At 31.8% G+C, this 23,758-nt stretch overlaps 1 protein-coding gene and 2 long non-coding RNA genes across 7 annotated transcripts in view; 1 reads left to right on the top strand and 2 right to left on the bottom strand.

Annotated features, from left to right (window-relative positions):
* LOC122514491 overlaps window positions 1-23,758 on the bottom strand; it is a 779,718-nt gene that overhangs the window by 281,613 nt on the left and 474,347 nt on the right. The window lies entirely within an intron of this gene.
* LOC122514469 overlaps window positions 1-23,758 on the top strand; it is a 220,427-nt gene that overhangs the window by 18,360 nt on the left and 178,309 nt on the right. The gene's annotated exons all lie outside the window — the stretch shown is intronic.
* Window positions 19,285-20,048, bottom strand: LOC122514488. Its single transcript, XR_006303062.1, has 2 exons — window positions 19,879-20,048; window positions 19,285-19,804 (listed from the first exon to the last, which is right to left on the bottom strand). It is a non-coding gene; the product is annotated as an uncharacterized LOC122514488 (long non-coding RNA).

The following is a 23,758-nucleotide window of genomic DNA, read 5'->3' as shown; positions in this document are numbered from 1 at the left end:
TCTCTCTTACTTTTACTCTTTTTCTTTCTTGCTTTTTTCTAGCTTTGTCTAACCACATCAAAGAGAAAGAAATACGTTTGTTGGATTAAAATCGTTTCTAATTGTCGAATTTAAATGCCTAGGTGAGAGAATGTAAAGAATCGTGACACTCGTAGTCTATTCTCGTCTTTATTCATATTTCAAGTATCAATCGTCAATTGTTAATTGAATCTTTTTTCAAGATTTTCAGTAGGTATTGGGTTTTTTTTCAAAGTTAGGAAAATAAATTCAAATTAAATTATAAAATAATGAAAATTTATATAATTGAGCCGTTTATTTTGAAAGTGGCCTAACTCCATTAGGAGTAGAGATTTTGGTGTGGTAGAAATGGCATTAAAAAAAAATAATTTACTGTTTGTCCCCGAGAGTATTACAATATTATCAAAAAGTGTCGGAAAGGTAATAACTTTATTGTACATGAAATGAGACAAGAAGATTTTGTATCAACAAAATTATTAGAAGACGCAATTTTTAAAAGGGTCAAGAATTCTAACGGAGAACCAATATACTGGTTAAAAATATGTTGGATGCTTTTGTCAAAAATGAATAAGATTTTCTATAAGACATCAATGAATGAGAACGAAAATTTGAAAGTCCTGAATTTAATACCACGTCGGGGTAGACCAAGAAAGTTCGAAAATATTGTATTGACACCACTGTATAAAAATATAAGACAAATTACAACCGCAAAATTTAAGGACATAATTGACTTATTACGATATATACCACCGGAACATCATGATTTCTTTAAATCCCTTTCACATACACAAAATGTAGATGAGTAGAAAATTGTTTTGTAATTTATGTTTGTACAAAATATTTGAATCGAATAATTTATGTTTTTAAAGTGTTATAAAGATATGTAAAATAAAATAAGTATTGTTTTTTCGCAATTTGAAGCATCTTAAATTACGTTGAATGGACTTCGGTTCCTTCAAATTTGATAACGAATCTGGTTGTTAATTTTGAAAGTGGCCTAACTCTATTCTTGGTAAGAAAACGCATATTATTCACCTAATAATTGCCATTATTTTAATAGGAACTGTAAATTGAACACCTTTAGATACACTTAAGCAACATAACTAATTGTTATTCTTTACGTATATTTTTAATTGCATTGTAACGCAAACCTTTAAATATCTCAATTTAAGGTTATATGGAGTTAGACCACTTTCAAAATAAACGGCTCAATTATTTTGAACATATCTGGGATTGATTCCTTCATTGAATTTATTACGAAATACATTTGGCACTCAAAAAAAGGATAATAAATATTTATACGAATTATTGTTTGAAAAAAAAAACACATTCTCGTGTGTGTGTGTGTGTTTACGTGTGCTTAAGATATCGAGTTATCATTCTTTTTCATTATTTCTTTATTAAATTTATTCAACCATCCAGTAAATATCGGAGCCCTCAGTTTTCATTAAACGTCCTCTTGATGGCAGCGGTTTAACGCTTTAACAGTTTTTATATTTTCTTTTCCGTCTAAATAGCCGAGGACAACGTGGTAGATTGAAATATCCTGCTAGGTGGTTCCTTGAGTGAAAAAAGGAAAGGATAAAAGAGGAAGGAAAAGATCTCTGGTGGAACGGCATTCTCGAACGAAACGACAGAGAACAATGGATAGAAAAAGAAACTACAAAATCCACCTACTTTTCTCCCTTTTTATTGAAGCTACCAAACTCTTATTCTCTTGTTTTCATTTGATACTCAACTCTCGAGCAAACCTAGGACTAGAAAATGACGTTAAATAAGAAAAGAAAGTAGACAGTAATTTTATTTACACGTGTATGCATATGTATGTTCATGTAAATTTGTTCAATATGTGTATACCGTGCGTGATTCACAAATTGTCCTTGTAAATATCTTAAAAAGAATGCATTTTTTAGGAAATATATTAACACAGCTGTTACACACCGACACACGGCTTTATCAAGAGGAATATATAAGTGTCCTATTTATTTATTTTATTTATTTATATTTTTACTCGTAGGATATTTCTAAGATTATTTAAAGGTTAAATGTATTTTTATTAACAAGAACTGAGATAGATTTTGTTCATATAATGTCTGACGCGTGTAAAAATATCTCTTATCTTTTTGTAATATAAGAATTTATGAAAAGTAATAGAAAAATGATTTTTTATTCGAAAGAAGAAAGTTGACTTTTAAATATAATTTTAAAAAAGATATTCAATTATATTTGTATATTTTCATTGAAATCGCGAGATTTTTATATTCAGATTTTTTTTCCCCTCGAAATATGGCGTTGTTCCAAAGATATTTATATTGAAAGTATTCGAGTGAATACACGGTATACGTAAATACTTATATGTATGTGTACCTATATATGTATTTGTATGTTTTTATATATGCACGTAAAAGAAAGATGCATATCGTTTCTTAGAAATGCTTGATATATTCTAATAACGTAGTACTTTTTTCATGATTTTTTTTCCTAGAATATTTCATGAATGGGTAGAAAAGAAAAAAGATAAAAAATAAAGATAGATAAGTGGATAGATAGAAAGATAGAGAAAGTGAGACACAGGTGGCGAATAGGCGAGAAAATGTTCTCGTTTCTTTCTACGTTCCTAGAAAAATTCGTATGCACGCCTTTACTAGCGTAGGAAATGATCAAAGGAATTTTGTTCCATTTTTCCTTGTTTTTTTGCTTTGTTTTTTTTTTTCTTTCCTTTCTTTTTTTTTTTTTTCTTTTCGATTCATTCCTCTCTTCCTATACATATATATATATTTTTGTACAAAGGAATACCACGCATAATAGCAATACCATATAAAAAAAACTGAAGAAAAATAAAATAGAAAAATTGTATCTGTATAAATTGTTTGTTAAGATGACGTTGGCCAAGATAAAAATAATAATAAAAGCGAAGCAAGGGGGGGGGAGTTGATTACATTTTTCTACCATATTGAATGAGATATTTAATCGATAGTAGAGTACAAGTTATATATAACTCTACAGGGTGGTTCATATAAAGCAACACAGTTATTTCAAGATTAGAAAATTAGATATGTTGATTTACAGTTATACTTTTTATTACATGAAATGGTACGAAAAAGATAATTCATTAATAAATAAAAAAAATTCTTTACTTCTTTTTTTCATTTCAACACATTTTTTATTTCTTTGCATTCGAAGTACTTCTATCATAAACTGTATATATATATATATATATATATATATATAATTTATATATATATTATATAATTAATATATTATATATTATTTTATATTATATTTATTATTAATATATTATATATTATATATATATATTATATATTATATATTATATATTATTATTATTATTTTATATTATTATTATTATATTATATGTTATATATTATATATATATTATTAAACACTTTAATCATTTATTTTGATAAATTTGATTGATACGAAGAATTTTAGTAAAAATTCAAATAAAATATAAATAGGTATCCCCTTAAAATGATTAAAATAGAAATATATCTGAATAATTCATCATGTATAAACGGTGTATTGCACATATTAGAAACTACATCGGGAAAGTGTACTTTTGTACGTGTCGCGAAAACGGTGCGACCAGAACCATGTGATGGCAAGGTGGTAAATGGGGTGGAGGTCAAAGAAAAGCACCGATGAGAACCTCGCATGTGTGAGCGAGATGATCGCCTGAAGTCTTCGTAAATAGTGCTTGGTCTGGTACGTTCGAATTTACGGTAAAAAATATATTGGCAAAAAGAGGTAACAAAAAGTCGGTATATAGAGTTACTCTCTTTCTCTCTCTCTTATTCTCTCTTTCTTGTACAGGTACGCAACGTTTCCTTATCTCCCTTTCAACATTCAGTTCGCATCAACGTTTACAGCTTTTCGTAGTTGTTCTTACCACTTGAATATGTTATATAGAAAAGGTATTGCTTTCCCTTAGGATTTTCTTTCTGAATTTACAATTACAAGGAAAGAAAGAAAGAAAGGTGCCATCATAGAAATAAGGAATAAAAGGTTGGATAGAAATTTAGAAAGATAAAGGTAGATAGAGAGAATGAGAAAGGTAGTTGAAGGGTGGAAAGGGAAAAAAGTAATGAAAAGTTACACATGGTTTGATAAGAATGGTAACACGAGTGTATAGCATCTATCATTTCTTACTAAAGGCCCTTTCAAACGCATTTTCTTCCATGCCAATGTACAACGACATGTTAGGAATGTACGAACGAACGAACGAATGTACGAATGAACGAACGAATGAACGAATGAGAAAGAAAAAAGGAAGAAAAAGGTAGGGTAGGTAAGTAGAAGGAATGGAATAAGATGGTCCAATGGTAGAAGAGTCAAGAGAACAGTCGAGGACGAGGAATAAAAGATGTCCTTTATCTGTTTGCGAGTTACGAGCGACTGTTTGGCAAAGGCCATCCACGTCCGGAGTTGGTCACGTTACGATCCTTGCGGCAGAAGTAACAGTTCGGGTTCTCTAGATCTACGCGAAAGAGAAACGACCCTGGAGCAAAGGTACGTAAGACTTCAACCTGGACGTATTCGTGAACGTTTCTACTTTTCTTTCTTTCTTTCTTGCTTTCTTTCTTTCTTTTTCTCTCTATAGCTTTTTTTCCCCTCCATTTTCTCGAAAAGAAAGATGACTCTTTCTTTTCGTGTTTCTACGTTACGACCGCCTGCGACCGTAATGTCGCCACTGATTTGTCTATTAAATCTTACGGACGATTCAATCTGTCTGCAGATTTCCTACGATGTTCTTCGATAGTCATTTATTCTTTGTAAATCTATTCTTATTTTTAAAAGATCAAATATCAGGTATACAGAGGTGTTCTCACTTTTGCCTGTATAAATATGCTAGAATATTGTTCTTTTATTTTTTGAATTATAACCAAAATACGAAGTAATAATGCTCTGGTTTTATGCTTTGAAAAAGTATAAAGAAAAGATTGATGATATTTTTCTATATTATCAAAATATCACCTGTTCTTATAAATATAGGATTGGCACATATAATAAATTTGTCTGGTAAATCTTTTAATATTCACAAATAAAAACTCCAATAGGATGATGTATGGAAAATAAAATAAAATCTATCCCTCGTTATTTCGTATCTTTTTAACAAAGTATATTTCTTATTAGAATATAATGTCATTGTTGTACGAAATAAAATAAAGAAACCGTGTATAGGATATATAGATATATGTTTATTAAATTATTTATTACGGATGAATAAAAATGAGAATTCAAATATGATAGAAATATTTATAATATTTTTATCTCATAAAGTTATAAGAAGTATACAATATATCTATATTGCTGCTCACCATTTGGGATAGTACAGAAGTTGTACACTATGAAATAGGTAAAAGACAGACAGACAGACAGAGAGAGAGAGAGAGAGAGAAGAGGTAAGTGTTCTTCTTGCAGCGTTGTTTTACCGCTAATTAGCGGCTGGAGGTCGGCACTGCACAACCACTGCATATTTCATGCACTTTACCGTCAAGCAGGAAGAGGGAAGTAATTCAACAAACACACGTCGATCGTAAGAAAATGGAGGAATAGTTACATATGTTAGAAACAAAATAAACCAAGAGAGAGAGAAAGTAAGGTTAAAATAGTTCTGGACTGGTTAGAAGCTTGGTTCTCGTCTAAAGTCTGGAAGATAACAGTCAGATTAGTGCGGCAGGATACAATGTTAATGCACTCAGTCGTCTGATTTGTCTCGTTCCTTATGCAACAACTCTCTTCATTTGTTCTATACTCTAACATAAGTTAAACTCTCAGCAATGAAAACAACTATACTATTCGAATAGAGAAAAATAGAACTTAGAGAGAGAGAGAAGGGATGAGAAGGAGAAAGAAAATAGGGAAGGTAGGAAACTTACAACTTAAGTCGTTCTGCAAGCAGGTCAAACCTTTTGGTTTCGGTACTCTTCCAAGTCGTCATTCTCTCTTAGACGGGAACAGGATTTTAGTAGACTTCGCTGTGTTACTCATCTTACATTAGTTTCTCCGCTAAGCTTTAACCTTCAACTCAAACTCCTTGTTCTTCACACTTCTCTCTCTGTTTATCCTCTTTCCGTTAAATCTTCTTTCTTCCCTTTTACCATTCTCCTTTTAACATTGTTCCTTTAATGAGAGATCATTTTCTTTAATAATTTGGCTCGTTTTATAAAATCTTCAAGTAAACATATAATCCGATTAGTTAGTAAACGATATATTTATGAAGAAAGATTAAACACGCTAAATTGTTTTTGAAGTTATACTTCTTTCGGCGCGTTGGGAAAAATGTAATGGGGAGTGATTTTGTTCCGAGCGTCTGTAAAAACGACACCATGAAGTTTGTCGGTATTTACGACGCGCGGCAAAACGATTTCGAGTATACGGCATGAAGTTGTCTTCTTTTCTTCTTCCCCCCTTTTTTTCTCAAGCGGGTCACCCATCCAAATACTAATCGTATTCAACGTTGCTTGACTTAAATGATCGAGCGGAAACCAATGCTATCACAGCGCCATGGCTGTTGACGCATAAACTAATTCGATATATCTCTTTTATATTTAGTGTGGACCGATATCTATATGATGATATTTTATTATTCTTTCTAATATATATAATATATCGATAATAAATTTAAATTAATAATAATAATAATACATTTTTTTTTGTTAAGTTATTTTTTAGGTTATTGAGGTTATGTTCGTTTTGGTACGGCAAAGAAGTATAACTTCTTACGTGCGTACATAAGTACACACACCAGTTTTTCTTTTTGTTCTTTTTTTTTTTTTATATCGATTTCAACTCGTCGGTACATTATTTATTATACTCTATTTATTAACATTAAGAATTCTCTCATATATATATGAAAAGATTGTAATATATGTGAGTGGTATGAAACCTTTGGGAAAATTCGATTCGATCGGCAAAGTTACTCTGAGGAACATCGATTTTGTATTTTAAAATTTGATCCAAGACAGAGTCTCTTGCCTGAAGCTACTACGAGTAAGGAATCTTAAATTCTTTCATATGTAGTCTCCTTACTGGACATATTTATAAATGTTTACATGGAAACAGAATGAAACATCAAATATATTTAAGTTACTGATAAGAGGGATAATGTTTATGAAAATATTTTTGGTCGTGAAAAATAACTAACGATAAATAATGTCTTGTTTCATTCGCCGTGGAAAAATATATTTATTCATGTATACTAAGAGAAAGTATTATAATAGTTCATCGTCATTATCTTTTCGTATCTTCACAGAATTTTCTCGGGTAAAGAAAAACCTTCTCGCAGTATATCATTTTAATTTTCTGAATATTAGAACTTTCGTATTCCTCTGTGTATATATATGTGTGTATACTATATACACACGCATAGTATAATATTATTCGGTTTTGCCATTCGGTTTATATAATAATGAAAAAAAAAAAACTTTGCCTATGGCGTATTTCAAATAAAATAAGAATCAAAATAAAAATATTGTTTCCGATGAAAAGCAGAGGGGACAGGCAGGGTACTGTCGGGATACTTTGAAGACTAAATTATTTTTACTAAGTCGACACCGTTAAGCAATAATAAAAGGAACTGAAAAATAAGCAAAAGAAACGTAGGTGTGTGTATGTGTGTGTGTGTGTCAGAGAGAGAGAGAGAAAGAGAGAGAGAGAGAAAATAAACAGAAAACTTCGCGAAACGTTAAACGTTCAGACCTCTACGTTTTTCCGGTACTCAACGTTCATATTCCGCTAACCTTTTGAAACTTTCTTCGTGGAACATCGTACCCTCGCTAGGAGGAATAGAACCGTATAGAAATTGGGTTTGACTTACAATGCTTTACAAGCCGGGTAGCCTTGTAGTAGTTTGAAATTTTCCTCTGTCGCATGTTTTCGCATTGCCCGGAGCTAGCTGGTTTTGTGTACACTGCCGGTCTGTACCGTTTCTCCTTCTCTCTCTCTCTCTCTCTCTCTCTCTTTCTCTGTTCTTTATCCCCTTACTTCGTATATCAGAGAAAAAGAGAGAGAAAGAGAAATAGAGGAAAAGAGGAAAAGAGGAAGGTTTGGGAGATCGAGATCCTCACCGAGCGACGCACGTTCTATGAACCTCCTGTCCTCCATTCAGGATGAAACGAAAGTGCTGATTTCTTTGTATTACGAATGAACAAGAAGGGTCGAGAAGTTTCGTTGCTGCTACCTGACAGAGAAGCTTGTTTATTCAGAATGTTTTAATACGAGATGCTTGAAAAAAGATTTAATGGAAGAGCTACGAGAAGATCTAGGATATTTTTTCATTAATCTAAGGGTGTCTGGATTCGTTCAACGATATCGTCTTTTTTAATCTCTTTTTTCTTTCTTTCTTTCTTTTTTTTTTTTTAATTTTCCTGGCCATCCGTAGATACCCAGTCGGATATGTTTTCTCTTTTCAGTTCCATTGCAAAGCCCCCATATGTGTGCGAGAATGACGAACGTGATATATCGTAAAGATAAACATTCAATTGCATATTGTGATATTTCACGTTATACGTTTGTATATTTTCTTTTTTAATCATAATAATTCGCAATGTTAGAATTTTAATTAATTAAATTTCACTTTATAATAAGTACTATGCTTGGACAAATTAATGACTCTACAAATTGATTTTTCTCAGTAACGAGTACATTGAATCGATACTTTTTTTTTTTTTTTCAATGACTTTTAAAAGAAATAGATAGTTGACGTATGGTTAATTGTAAAAAGTATTACGTGCGATTAAAATAAGCGAAACATTTGCTGTGTTATATCGTATAGCGAGAAGTTCCAATTAATGAAAAAGATGACAAACGCAGTTACGAATATAAAATTGTCTCTTTCATAAAACGACACCGGAAATTTTCCAGAAAGAAAAAGCAATTCATCGAAAGTTTAAAATTAACATTAGTTTTTAACTTTCCTTTGATATCGGGAGAATGAAAGAAAAAAAAGAGAGAGAGAGAGAGAGAAAGAGACAGACAGACAGACAGACAGACAGACAGAGAAAATAACATCTCTCGGATAAAAGAAATTAAATTATTATTCTTAATGTACGATTGTAAATGAAATTAGATTTTCGTATAGGAACGTTTGAAATAAAATTAGTATCGACAAAGAAAAGGGTTCGTAATTTTATAAAACGTAATAGAACTTTTTTACTATTTTCACTTTTTATATCCAAGCAAAGTCACAAACGACACTCGCGTGGTGGATCATAAAAAGATTTCAGAAGGTGAACGGGATCGAGTAAATGGGCAAATAGAAGGGAAAGGAAGAAAATGACATGGGGGTGGAGCGGGAAGGGGGCTTTGTGGGGGGGGAGGTTCAGGGAAAAACGAAAGTTAAGACCGCGTTAGAGAAGTCTCCAGCGTGCTAAAGAAGTCAGGAGAGGGAAGGTGGGGGAAGAAGAACGAGAGGGAAGTGAGGGTGTTGGTAAAGGAGTAGAAACGAAGCTGTAGGTGTGTAAAAAAAGGAAAGGTACTGTGGTTGGGTGACTCCGATCGAAGAGAAAGAGAGAAAGAGAGAGAAAGGGAGGACGAGAAAAATGGTGGGAGAGAAAGGAGAACATAAAAGATCTTCAATGCCGAGAGAAAAAGTACCATTCTGTGGAATTTTCTGGCCACGGCAGGGATTCCGGGTCACGCAGTAAATTCAATCGTTTGCCTGCGTAAGAACGCCTCGGATAATATTCCGAATGTTTGCCGCGGGGACTGCAGTTTATGAAAATAAAACCGATTGCGACGTTTCGATGGTTCTCTGGTTCGAGACCCCTCCCCCTCCCCGCCCCCACGCGCTCGAACTTTTTCGGAATATTGATTTTAATTGTCTTTTTACTTTACTTTTCTTCGCGGCCCTTTTTGTTTTCTTTTTTTTTCTTTTTTTTCTTTTTTGTTTCCATGTAGAAATTCGTTAAATGAAAATCGACCCCAACAAATTGTCGGGATTTCACGGTTTGTGGATATCATATATATTTTCAATTTCTCTTCCTCTCTCTCTCTCTCTCTCTCTTGTACGCGGCCTTTATTTCTTTTTTAAACCGGCGATAATAATCGACGATAAAAGAGGCTTTAATAAACTTTCCATCCCTTTTACCTTAACGTTCTCCTTGTTTTTATCGCCTCGTAAAGTAACTAAGGTCATTGAATAAAACATTTCAACGATCGTATAAAACCTGTTAACGTTATTCGCACTTCTTTTTCTTGTCGTCTTCGTTCTTGTTCTTGGAGAAAGAGATAGAGATCCTTTAAGTAGTTCGAATACCAAACGAAACAGTTCTGGGAATTTGAGATTATTCATAGCAGTGGTGGATATATAATACACGGTCGATGTTTTTTTTATATATTATAAATGCTTTTTGTTAATCTTATACATTTATACGTACATATACAAACGTATTTTATATTAATCAGTCAATAAAAACACTTGTCAGTGAAATAGCATCGATGTTAACATTGATGGTATATAAAAGTGATCGTCATGTTGGATAAATATTTGTTATTCATTATTTATTGCTGCTGTTATAGGGAACAATTCGCGTTCAATTTAAATGAGAATTATTGTTTGCACTAACAATTAGATAAAACATAGAGTAAATAAACATAAACGATGTAAAGTCCAAGGAAAGATAAATATCGGAGGGGGTGGAGAGTAAAGGAAGGTTGAATGGTGAAGACTCGCCTTCAGAATCCTGGCTGACTGTTTGGAAGCAAGACGAACGACTCGGGAATCAAAGATTATGGGGAGACATATAGAGACCGAAAAGGTAGAAAAGGAAAAGAGATCGATACCGAAGTAGAAGTATCTAACATTGGCTACCCTTGGTTTGGTTTCTCCTCCTGTCGTGGCCGAATCGATATCGCTAAAAAATCCACGAAATTCATCCGTAACTTCGGATGACCACCTTACTCTACGAAAACATCTGCTTCGTGCTAGCCAACCTCATTTGAAGATCGCTGAAGTTTTATAGACGTCCATTACGCCCTACCTTCGATTTTATGGATAACCCTCTTCTGTATTACACACTCGTATCTCTAATAAGTTAGACGTATTCAGGTAATTTCCCTGTTTTTGCGAAACCAACAAAACTTCATGAAAAATGAAAAATTCGAATGAATTTATTTTGGGTTTCATTGTTTATGCAATGATCATAGGAATAGCGAGCTAAGGATTCGAGTGGTGGGGGTGAGAACGTTAGCTCTTGGTAATTCCCTATAGTACTAAGACCGTGAACCTTTACATAACTAGGCTCGCATTTTGAATACTGTTTTCTAATAGTCTACGATTGATTCCGATCGTACAAAACGTTAATGATCATTTTCATTATTAAATTAATGGATTATTGATAAAATACGATTTATATGATCCATAAATTTCTTCTAATATTTGTATACTTGTTTCTTTCCTAAAGATTAATTCGAATTATAACAAAAGGACATTTTAAAGTTACCATACGATTCCGGTTTCGTTTAACCGTGCCATACTCTGGTCAACACAGAGCGGAAATCCTTTCAACTAGCGTGACAGAAGAGGGAACTTTACTCAAAGCAAACCGGATGTTTACTCGCTTCGTATATGAACTCTCTCTCTCTCTCTCTCTCTCTTCCTTTATATTAAAGTGTACAATAAGATCGTACCTCACTTGACAGCTTTTTGGTATGTACTGAAAATTTGATACGTCTTTCTTTGCTCTTCGCGACTTATTTAAACCCTCTTTTAATGCTTTAAATCCTACGACGTTGTTGATTCCGTGCCAATTTCCGTAAGACGACGTTTGAATAGATGTTTACGTTAACCCAAAGCAAATAGTTATTGAATAAAATCTCTGATGATGAGATTTGGTTTCATAATTTTATTACTTATTTAATTAAAATGTAAATATTATCATTTATTTTCAATCGTACTTCTTATTATTTTTCATTTATTTTCATTAGAAATGTCATCAATTTTATCGAGAAATATTGAACTGTCGATTTATTTCAGTACGATGCATTTTTTTTCTCTCTCTCGTATAACAAAATAGTTGTAACAAGATAGTTTTTCTACCGAAGCATTAGAACTTTCTATAAGACTTGGATTTCTGTCTGAAACCATGATACTTTTTCACCGTCTTTTCTCTCTCTATTTCATTCGAAACCTGACATTTCGAAAACCTTTTTCGGACACCGAAGTATATACCGTTTCATTCTTAGAATTCTTCCCATCGGTGTTAACCAATTTTTTCTTTATCGATTTTACGTATCATCGAACTGTATAATTTGTAAGAACTTCAGAAATATCTTGTGTCGTTTAAATAATAAAATTGTCAAAAACAAAAATTGATTAGTACGTTAATACATGATCGAACACTTCTGTGATAAATAAAATAATCATTCCTGAGAAAGTGTTGATTCTTATCAATTCTTTCTGCATATTATCCTAATGTTTTACATTCGGTACTCGTATCCTTTCTTCTTTCTTTTCCCCCCTTTCTTTACACTGCCATTCTATCTCACTTTTACGTAGGTACACTTCGGATTAAGTTCACCCCTCTGTTCCTTGACCTAAACTAGCATGACAGAGAAAAACAACACGAAACAGTTTGTTTGTCTTTTACCTAAACAAATCTTGTATCGTTCAAAGAAAGTTTCATTTCAAATATTTTCTTATACTTATCGTTCACACATATATAACACACACGCATTAAGAACTTATAATAAATCATGAGACCTTATACACATTACATGTGTATACATATATACACACACATATATATATGTATATGAGATTTGAGGAACATAGATATCCTTTCGCTTTTGTCTTATGCAGTTTACTACTTACACGTCCTTTCACCTGTCCTTTGTTACACGCATATGCTACTTTGAAACTGTGTAAATAGGTCAAACCGAAACGAGGAACTCAGAGGAAGAGCTAGAGCGTGTACGAGTGAGAGAGTGAGAGAGAGAGAGAGAGAGAGATAACGCATTTGAGCTCGTGTAGTTAACGATTCAGTGGTAGCACGTATATACTTGTAATACGCCCTCCGGAAGTTGAACTCAATTTACTAGATATGTATGTAGCTAAATTTCAGACGATGCAAATGAACAAGCACGTAGACATCAACCAATATTTATTTTAAATGATAAGCCAAATAAACATTATGTGTATCTTTCCAAGTGAACGTTTCATTTCTAATTATACATTTAAATATTATAAGAAAACTTTACTACTGTATATATACTCTGTACTGTATATAACTCTACTACTGTAATATATAGAAATTGTTTGAAAGTATTTTCCAATAAATTGTTCATTATTTATTCTTGAGTCTCTTTTTCTTTTTTTTTTTTTTTATTTTATTTTAGATAGATAATTGATGTGTTCTTTAATATTTTATCTTCCACATATGTCTATAGATTTCGAGATCGAAGTTATATATTTTTCTAGAGTTCTTTCAGTTTCGAGAGGAAAGTTTGAAAAGATAAATAATGAATGACAATGGATATACGTCTGGCAGCTGGAAATATCGTAATTCACGTGATCTAATAATCACGTCGATATTTGAATGATATTGGGTATTATTTGCAATTTTCAGGGTCCAATTTATCCCAGCTGTTTGTAAATGATTTATAAATTTCCACTTGTGCTAACCTACTTTCATTGTAACCGTAATATCTCTTCGTAAAATCTTCGAACCGTAATACAAGTTTGATCGATCTTATTTTTTTTCTTCTTTTTTTTTTCTTTTTTTTAACAAACAGCTTCAATTTGATATTCCCATTGGTTTCGTGATAATTAAATGATTCACTTATATGTTATTTATATATACCTAATATGACATAGTTTACATTTTTATTATAATGAATTGAAAAAAAAAAGAAAAGTATTTTCATTTAATTATTCTTTAGCATCATTTTCCTCGTATAATTTAATTATAATATAATTTAATAGATACACTATATTTACTTAGCAATTATTTTTCTAAATGATTTCAATTGATAGTCGATTAGTATAATAAGTTGAAGTAAACTTGAAGTAGCATCACTCTTACTCTCTTTTCATCTCTCTTTCTCGTAAATTTCTATGACTATAAGAGAGATCGATCCTCAAAGCTTCCTCAGTTCGACATCGACTATCTCATGAATTTTACAGATGAATACAAGCCTATGCGAGTTTGGCTTTTGTGCTTGCATTCCTCTGAGACATGAGAAAGCAAGCATACATATATGGAAGTGCATACATGCGTACCTACACATACACATACGTAAACGCATGCATAGACGTAAACACATAACAGTTGAAATTTACAACTCGATAGGTTCGATAGAATCATCTCTCTATCAACTATTCATTCAGTGTTACCCTTAATTAGCTAGAAGTAAAACAGTTATGTACTCATTATGTATTTCAATTATGTATTTCAATTATGTATGTCATTATGTGTGTCAAAATTGCCCTGCTTTTACACTCATCGATTTTACACGATTACACAGATTTTCTATCTTTTTATCTACGTACATTTATACGTGAGCTCGCGCGTGCGCGTTTGTAAGTGTGTGTGTAACATGCGTCAACCACATACGTGACCGCAAATATTTTCTCTTTTGCTCTTTTATCGTCTGAATTTCCGATAAAAATAAGTAAAAAAGATTTATCCTTTTTCTATTCTTGCTAGCAACGTTCTGTCTATTGGCTAACTTTTCTTTTTTTCATGAATACTATCGAACTTTTCGTATTGAAATATTTTTTGAAAATATTAATATCAATTATGCTCTTCTGCGAGATTTTTTTCTATATAATAATAATAATAATCAAGTAAATATATATAAGTTATATAAATTTGATCGAAAGGATAAACGTAGTTAAATGTAAATACTTTTTTAACAAACAATTCTCGTGAAACTCGTTAATCCCTCATACGAATTACTTGTATACGTATACAGTAATTCACTTTTATTCAGTTTTCAATGAGACAATTAAGGATTATAAAAAGTATGATAACATTTCAGTCGAATGCTATTCTTTATTTAATCCTTCTCGATACTCTAATATTTCAAGTAGTAGTATTAGTAGAAATAAACAACGAGCTTGAGAAAATATCGAATGAGAGGAGTTTGCGAACTGAATAACTAATGTTCAATCGTAGATGAACGACGAAAGAAGAAACGGATTTCGATGAGATAAGTACGTCGTTGAAATTTTCATGACGTTGCTTCTATGACCGATACGTTGATCCTTTTCTACTTTAATTTACCTACGTGAACGAACGAGTAGAGTAGAGTAGTCTCCCATCCATCGTTTCTGTTAGGATGGGTAGCTTTTTTGTTTTCAATAAAGGGTGAGAGGAAGAAACGACAGGATAGAAATCCACAAGCAAGAAATCAAAATGAAATTATTCCAGTAGACCGGCATAGGGAAATCACAAGAGATGTTTCGCCATTCGTACCACGTACACGCAGATATTCGCTCGTAGGTACTCGTTAAGCTCGTCGAGATGTGGGACAAGCACCCCGAACGATTTTCCGCCTTACTATGTGAACTACGAGACTATTCCCATAAGCGGAATATCTCTTATGGAAAGAAAAGTTATTATTCAGATTCACCGTTACGAATGTTCACGGTAAATTCATAAAAATCTTAATCCACGTACATGTCTATGTATGTGCCACTATATACTTCAATAGAGCAACTTTTATGTCGACGATATTTTTTAATATTATATTATTATTATTATTATTATTATAAAGGGGGTACATAGGGAAAAGAAGGAATGTCAAAAATAAAAATGTTGTATAATTAATAATTGCATTTTTTAAAGTCTACATTTTTTCTGACACACATTAGATCTTTAATATATTCATTTATTATATATCAATAAGAGAGAAAACATAATTATTTGATTTATTGGCAATATTTGCTCATTGCGTATTCATGTAATTTTTGTTATTTGAATATTATTTACAATAATAAATTCAAAATTTAAATCTTATCGGTTAATTCAATAATTTCTGTTGTTGTTGTTACATTTTTTGTTATGTAATATAATATTATCCGCATTATTACTATTGCTAATGTTATTTCAATTAGTTGGAACATACTAGATGATTCATTCGAATTAATAAAAAAATTGAAATAGCAGAAAAAGAAAAAGAGTATCGATTTTGCTCGGGTTACTTACAATTATTCGAAATGACTCGTGTGAAAATGAAAGAACGAAACTTGGTAATTTCTTCGATCGAATTTTTTCTCTCCTTTTTTTCCAGTCGATGAAATACGCTGAAAAAACGAAGCGAACTGTTTAAAAAAAAAAAGACAAAAATAAGAAAGAAGTAGAAAAATAAAAGAAATACAAAAAGATAACACGAGAAAGAATAAGTGATGAAAATGTGTAAAAAAGACGAAAGGGAAAGAATTCGAAGAAGAAAAGTATCGGTGAGGGACACATCGGCCATGCGAATGTGCTATAATAATTATCGTCGCGTTTCTTCTTCGCATACTACTACTACTACCAAGCAACAGGTGGTCGTGAACGAACAAATCGTTCAGTACAACGACAAATTCTATGCCAACTTCGGTAATTATCGTCTCGGGTTAATGCCATTCTGGCTGTTTCGTCCTCTGTTTAAAGGATGACTAAATATTCGATAAAATGTTTCCGTCTACTTTTATTTCATTACAATATAGAGAGAAAAGTTAACACATTTTTTCAAGTTATTCTTTGATTTTATATTCAAATTCAATAATTATTTTATTCTTTCAATAATATCTGGAATATATATAAATTTTTCTCTAACAGTTAAGAATGCGTTGACATTTTGAACAAGTCAAATTACAGGTATGAATATCGAAACATTTACGAGATAAGGGAACTGCTTGGTTCAAGGATAAAAAGCTTATAAAAGAAAACTTGCATTATTCTAGGAAAGTATGGTTGAAAGAAATAATTTCGTATCTATCATCTATTTCGATTACGCGAACATGTTTTTGAATTATAATGGTGTAATCGTTCGACAAGATCACTTAACTTTGATACCTAGACTGTATTCTCGTCTAATCCGGCATTCAGATCGATAAGCGGTACATTAAGGTACTTAATCAACTTGACAACCTACACTCGTGTATTATGCATGCAGTTAGTCTATTTGCTTTGCTAGAAGATTAATCCTCTGCGATCTCGATGACCTCGGCTAGCCTTCTTCCTTCCGTAGTGACATTTTTCGAGCCGCCAATAATATCAAATGACGCCTCCGTCTTTCGAGGAAAACGAGGATTCAACGTCGTGTTTCAAACGCGACGTTTAACGCGCGCACAAATTTTAAACGTTCCTTCGGCACCTAATCCTTCCATTCTATATTTCCTAGGTGTATCAACATTTTAGTTTAATGAATTTTAAATTCTACGATATTAGACATTTTCTTCGATTAATTTTATGACAATTTTAATTATAACAAATTGTTTTATTTATTATTTAAATGATTACCAAATTGATTACTTCCTGCATTAAACATAAGAAAAATATAATTTTTATTATAAACCGGCTATTTGACGGTATAAATAAATATACATTAACTGTAGATATGTTTAGTGTTAATCAATCAGTAGTAGTAGTACATTTTTTAACCATCTACAGTTATTTAATAAAAAATTTGTTATAAATATGAAAAGTCACGTAATTTTTTGTTATTAGAGTATGAATGTATAAATGCAAGCAAGCTTTCGTTTGTCGTTGAATCCCGATTAAATCGGTACTCGTTAAAGTACAAAGAATATATAATTGATATTTTTGATGAATTTTTTTCTTTCAAAAGTTTGGTTGACCCGATGCGGTCTAGACGTTAAAGAGCAAGTCACAAAAGTGTAAATGCGCTAAATTTAAGCACTCCGATATTCCTTGATTGTCCTACTTTCCTACTTCTTTAATAGTTGCCACTCGAGATTCTTTTATCTTTCCTTTGTTCTCGCACTTTCTTTTTATCTTTTCAGTTTGCATAGTAAAATCGGCGCGTTTTCAGAAGAGTCGCTTCGGGATTTTCCTATGTCGAGTAGTTAACGATGGTACTTAAACTATCTATCAACAAGCATTTTCTTTCCATCCATCGTCAAATTCAATTCGTTTGCTACTTTAATTGGCTCAACGATGATTGAATCTTACGAGATACGTTTTTAAAAATAAACTCATTCCTGGAATTGCGATGAAAAACGTTTCAGCTTTTGTACAGAGACGATTTTCATAATTCGCTACAGAAATTTATATTGTACGGATGATTTTATATTTCGATTGAGAATATTCCAAATTTTCTAAATTAAATCTGAAATGTTGACGTTTTTTTCTTTTTTTTTTTATTTTATTTAGAGAAAGAAAATTTTCATTAATTCTCAAGATTAGACTTTAAACGTAATTTGTATAATGTGTTCAAAAAGTAAAATTTACTTTCTTTTTTGTTCTTTTTTTTTTTATAAACACCAATTCGTTGTCATTTACGTAACAATAATTCGTTCCGATAAAGCGAGTGTCTCGATCGAATTACGTCAGTCGATGTTCGAACGGACCAAACCATAAATTTGCTGGATTTATTTTTAAACGGGATTACGCTAGTGGCTAGTCGGTGATTTATGAACGCAGAAAAAAGCGCGTACGCGGCAAAAAATAACGGTGTGCTGTGCTTTATTTACTATTAGATCGGTTAAAAAGTGCAATAACAAACCAGAAGCGTGGTTCGTCGAGTGTCACGAGAACTAACGGCATACCGAGCTTAATGAGAAACGACCTGTGATCTTATCTGTCTTATGAAGACGATCTAATGCGAGCGAATTCCTGTAACCTCGTTTTTTATTCGCGTGATCTAAATTCTCTCTCTCTCTCTGTCTCTCTCTCTCTCTCTCTGTCTTTTTCTTCCTTTCTTTTTCACTCTTTTTCTATTTACTCGCTGACAAATTACTGATGTGTTTATAAGATTTTGTCGGGTCTCGTGTAAATTGGAAAACCGATTAATTTTTTACTCGTTTATCGATGACACGTAGCAATATAATTTGTTCTATTTCTTTTATTTCCTTTTTTCTTTTTTTTTTTTAAATCATATTTATTATTTCTAATACAAATATTATTTCGAACGAATTATATATATATATATCCATGAATGATTTCAAGATTTCAATTTTTTTATAGTCCTCAGAGATGTCAAATCGTTCACACTCTTTTTCGAAACTTGTGATCCATTGATCTGCGTCTAAATTCCTTCCATCAAATCTCCCAATCATGAATTGTTCTGCTCTTTTTCCTGTACTTTCCGACTGTATTTGACTCTTTTCTAGCAACTTTTCTAACATTTTCATCAGTGGTTGTTCTGAAGTTTGTGACCTATCCTCCGGTTTCTCCAGTATATCTTCTAGGAACAATCCCTTTATGTGTGGATTCCCTCCTTCGTCTAAGTAAACGTTCGCTAATTCTTCTGTTAAATCGATCCATACTTTCTTTATTTGGTGCCTTCTCGTTAACGAATTTTTTATCTTATTGAATACCGGTTGTGCCATAATTTCTTTGTGTTGTGTAACTAGTTGATACTCATCCGGAATTGCATATACGTGGCCATTCGATGTGCCGATTGAGGTTATACAGAGCACATTCTTTTTCTGATCATCTGTCCCTTTAATCGTAAAAGTAAATTGCAACTGCTTCATCTTTTATTCTTATTTTCTTTTTTCCTTTCTGTTGTGAATACCAACGAGAATGTTGTTTTATAATGTCTTATTTATTGTGCAGGTTATGGGTAGATAATAGGTAGAATTGTTTCTCTGTAATAACAAAGATTTTATTTTATTTTGAACAAAATAATAATGTAGCAACTTAGACTAATTATTTATCCTACCTGTAATAACAAAGAAACAACATTCAATGCTAATATCCACACCGTTGTTTCTTGATTAATTTTCTTACATATATCTCTTAATCTCTGTATCTTTTCACTCCTGCTTTCTTTGTAGCACTAACGCCACCTGTTTTATTCCCTAACCTATTTACGCGCTAAATTCAATATAGCTAAAATTACTGTCCTTACATATATATATATATAATATCACAAGTTTTAAATTATATTCGATAATTCAGTTTATTAATCGCATGTCATTTATAAAATTGTCATAGATTATACATGTGATTTCTAAAAATGTACGCCTTCGTTAAATTTGCGACTTCTTATTTGCTCGAAATTTGGTTTTTGCCAGTTGCTCTGATAAGATCTAATAATAAGTGTCAACAAAATCAACGTGGAAGCAGGAAATGAGGGTAGCCCCGAGTCTAGTTGAATTTTATGATTTGACAAAATATGCAGAGACTCATTTGTCCCGCTAATTGTTCTAATTAATTCAATTTGTTCAATTAGATTTTATTTTTTTGCGATCGAAATAAGTTTTATTTACTTTCACTTAATCCTTGTACAAAATGTATTGACTATTTCGCAAAACGTATTTGTCAGAATTTAACGTGGAACGGGTTTTAGGAAAATCTCGTTTCAACAAGGGTGCCGAGAATTGAAATAGTATGAAAACCACCGGACCATATTAAAAATAAATATCATTCTTTTATTTTTGATATAATATATCGTAAAATAACAAAAGAAAAAAATAAGTTATATTCGCAAATACTAGAATCTATATTAACAATTCCAAAATATCTTTATCTATTTAATTGAATTCATTATTTAAATAGGATTAATAAAATTACCATGAATTTGTAATTTTCTTTTTCAAGTTAATATGTCACAAAAAAGAAAGAGAAAGAAAGAGAGAGTTTGTAAAGTACGAAATTATTCAATCATCTTGGCAAATATATAAGTCAGATAAACATTAGCGGCACTAATCTATTACGTTCTTCTTTAAAAGTACACACGTTCTTTCTATCGATCGATCATACGCATTAGAGAATGCTATTAAGGGCAATCTTTCTGAATCGTGTTCAAATGATTAAAGATAGTCTTTCAAGGTTGATCGTTTCTCTGAGGATAAAGTAATAGAGGTAGGGTATTATTGATCAGGTCATTAGGGATATAGTTACTACGTTTCTTTGAAGACAAAGAAACAAATTGAAATTATCTTTCGTATCTAATTACCATTGATTGAAATCGCTTTTAAATGGGTACGATGATATAGTATAAAGAAATATTTTTCCAATTTCTATCTTAAGAAACGTGATGTTATTTATGATGTCAATGGGAAACAAAAAGGACAAATGTAGTTACTTAAAGAAAGGTAAAAGTAAAAGATGCAAGGTACATAAGCTTACATAAAACCTATTTCTATATATATATATATACATCTATTTCCTTTTTCTATCTTTTTTCTTAATATTCAGTCTCTTTGATCATCATACACAAACATTTAAAGTCTAGGAAATCGGCTTTGGAAAATGTAGAAATCTATAAAGTGAATATTTTCTTTTTGTCTTTTCTCCTTCTTTTCTTTTCTTTTCTTTTTTTTTCTTTACAGGGATGACTCGATCGATACGACGAACATACACGCTCGAGATCTTATCTTTCTAGTCTACATGATAGTGATTTTGAATCTTTTAATATGCTGTAAGAGTTTATTTTCTTTTTTCTCTCTTTCACTTCGTAACGTTTTTAAATTACGTTATAAATTATTTATAAAGAGAGATAGAGAGAGACGAATATTTGCGTCTACATATATATATATGTTATTGTGAAGGATCGAAATTGGAGAATGTCAAAATTCACATGGTAGTTTGGTATATGTTCGAAATATTAATGTAGAAGAATAAACCCAAATATTCGATCTTTCACCGATGCATTTGATATGTGTTGATATGTGTTGATATGTGTTGATAAGCGATCGTGTGAACCTTGAAATTCTCCAATTTCGATCTTCTACGGTAACATATAGGTATATCGAACGGTAACCCAAATAAAAGTTTTACGTTATGTATACCACGAATTTGATCATTTACTAATGTAAGTGATTTTTTTCCATCAACTTGATTTCATTTTTAACTCACCCTTTTTGTCTCGATCAATCTATAACTTGTTTCTAAATTTGAAAATAATTACATACTTTTATTTACTTGTAACTAACCTTTTTCTTATTTTATTTTAGTCTCCTTTTTACGATCTTATCCATTTCGGAAGATACACACGTACATTTAAAAATAATATGACTATATGCAGTCATATTATACAGATAACATACAGACTCTCGGTCTGGATTTGACGTTATCGTTTTGTAAAATAAAAAATGCATGGGAAAAAAATAATAAAAAGAATGATTTCACGTCAACACGAAGGTAAAAATAATAGGAACGATAGATTTAACGTTATTTCAAATTCATGACGAAGACGTATAAACGAGTCTTTAGTACTTTTTTTTTAATGTGACCGCATTTTTTTATGATAAAATGTTATAAAAATAAAAAGAAAAACAAAAGGAAAGAGAGAGAGAGAGAGAGAGAGAAGCGCAAACAGTTAATCAGCCGTGGGATCAACGCAAATCCGTTTGGTAACGAATATTAACGTTTCTTTCTGAGCTCACGTTTTGTCTGCGAGATAAAGTTTATCGTGTTGATAATCCACGAATTTTTTCTTTTCTTCCTCTCTTTCCTCCCTCCTATTTTCTTTTTCTGTTTTTTTTTTCCTTTAACTACTTTCACATCTTTCTTTTTTTTCCGTGACATTAAACGTTCCAAATTTCGCATTCATTCGTTCGTTTGTATTTACAGATAGACGCGTGCGCATCGAAGTAAACCGAGTTATTTTCGGTGACACGGACTCTCTCAGGGATGTATTGATTTTATTTAATAGCATTTCATCGATTCACTTCTATCACATTTTTCTCAAATGTCCTCGGAGTACATGGCTACATGTATACATATACACATACATGCATACGTATATCGTTGGTGAGTTGCTTAGTAATAGAGCTAAACGAAACAGTTCAAGTAGATTGTCGATATAAATTCATAGTATTTGTATAAAAGAGGATTATTACTGACCTTCTGATAGATACGATGCATATGTATAGTAATGAAATGTCTATAATAAATATATTAATGAATACGTGTGAGCGTGTGTGCGGAAAATATCTAGACAAATGGTTATTGCTAGATTGATCCTATGAGGTTATCACTTTTGTGCCTTTCTCCTTTTTTATTTCATTTATTTTATATATGTCAATCGTAGTCAGATAGGGTAAACGTGACACGAGATCGAGGCTTAAAAGAAGCCTTAGTTTTTCTTTCCCCTCTTTTCAATATATAAATACTTTTTTTTACCTAGAATCGCTTTACGTGGATACAAATCCAATAGTTACGAATTCATTAGATAGAAAATCATGAAAATATTATAATAAAAATATTAATTAAATATTATGAAAACATTTGACTGGACCGGGACTCGAACCCGGATCTTCCGCTTTCCGAGCGATTGCTTTTAACCATTGAGCTATCCAGGGCCCACCGTCCAATCTCTTTACGAATGCCTATTTAAGTGTTTGGCTTGGAGGTATTCGCATCCCACATATCTATTTCGAATATTAAACAATTTCAATCAGATATTTTATTAGAAGAAAATATTAAAAACTATAAGTCATTAGATAGATATAACACGAGAGAAAGAAAGAGAGAGAAAATTCGAAGGATAACGTCAACTCCGCGAATTGGAAGGTAGCTCACGATCATTCGCGAGAGGTATGTTCTAATCTCGAAAGAGGTGCAGTCGTATCGGGCACAATCCGCACACTCCT

Source organism: Polistes fuscatus, unplaced genomic scaffold (assembly GCF_010416935.1).
Source record: "Polistes fuscatus isolate 324 unplaced genomic scaffold, CU_Pfus_HIC Scaffold15, whole genome shotgun sequence".
In the NCBI taxonomy this organism is placed as follows: domain Eukaryota; kingdom Metazoa; phylum Arthropoda; class Insecta; order Hymenoptera; family Vespidae; genus Polistes; species Polistes fuscatus.
Note: the sequence above shows the minus strand (reverse complement) of the source record. Positions and strands in the feature narration are given on the sequence as shown.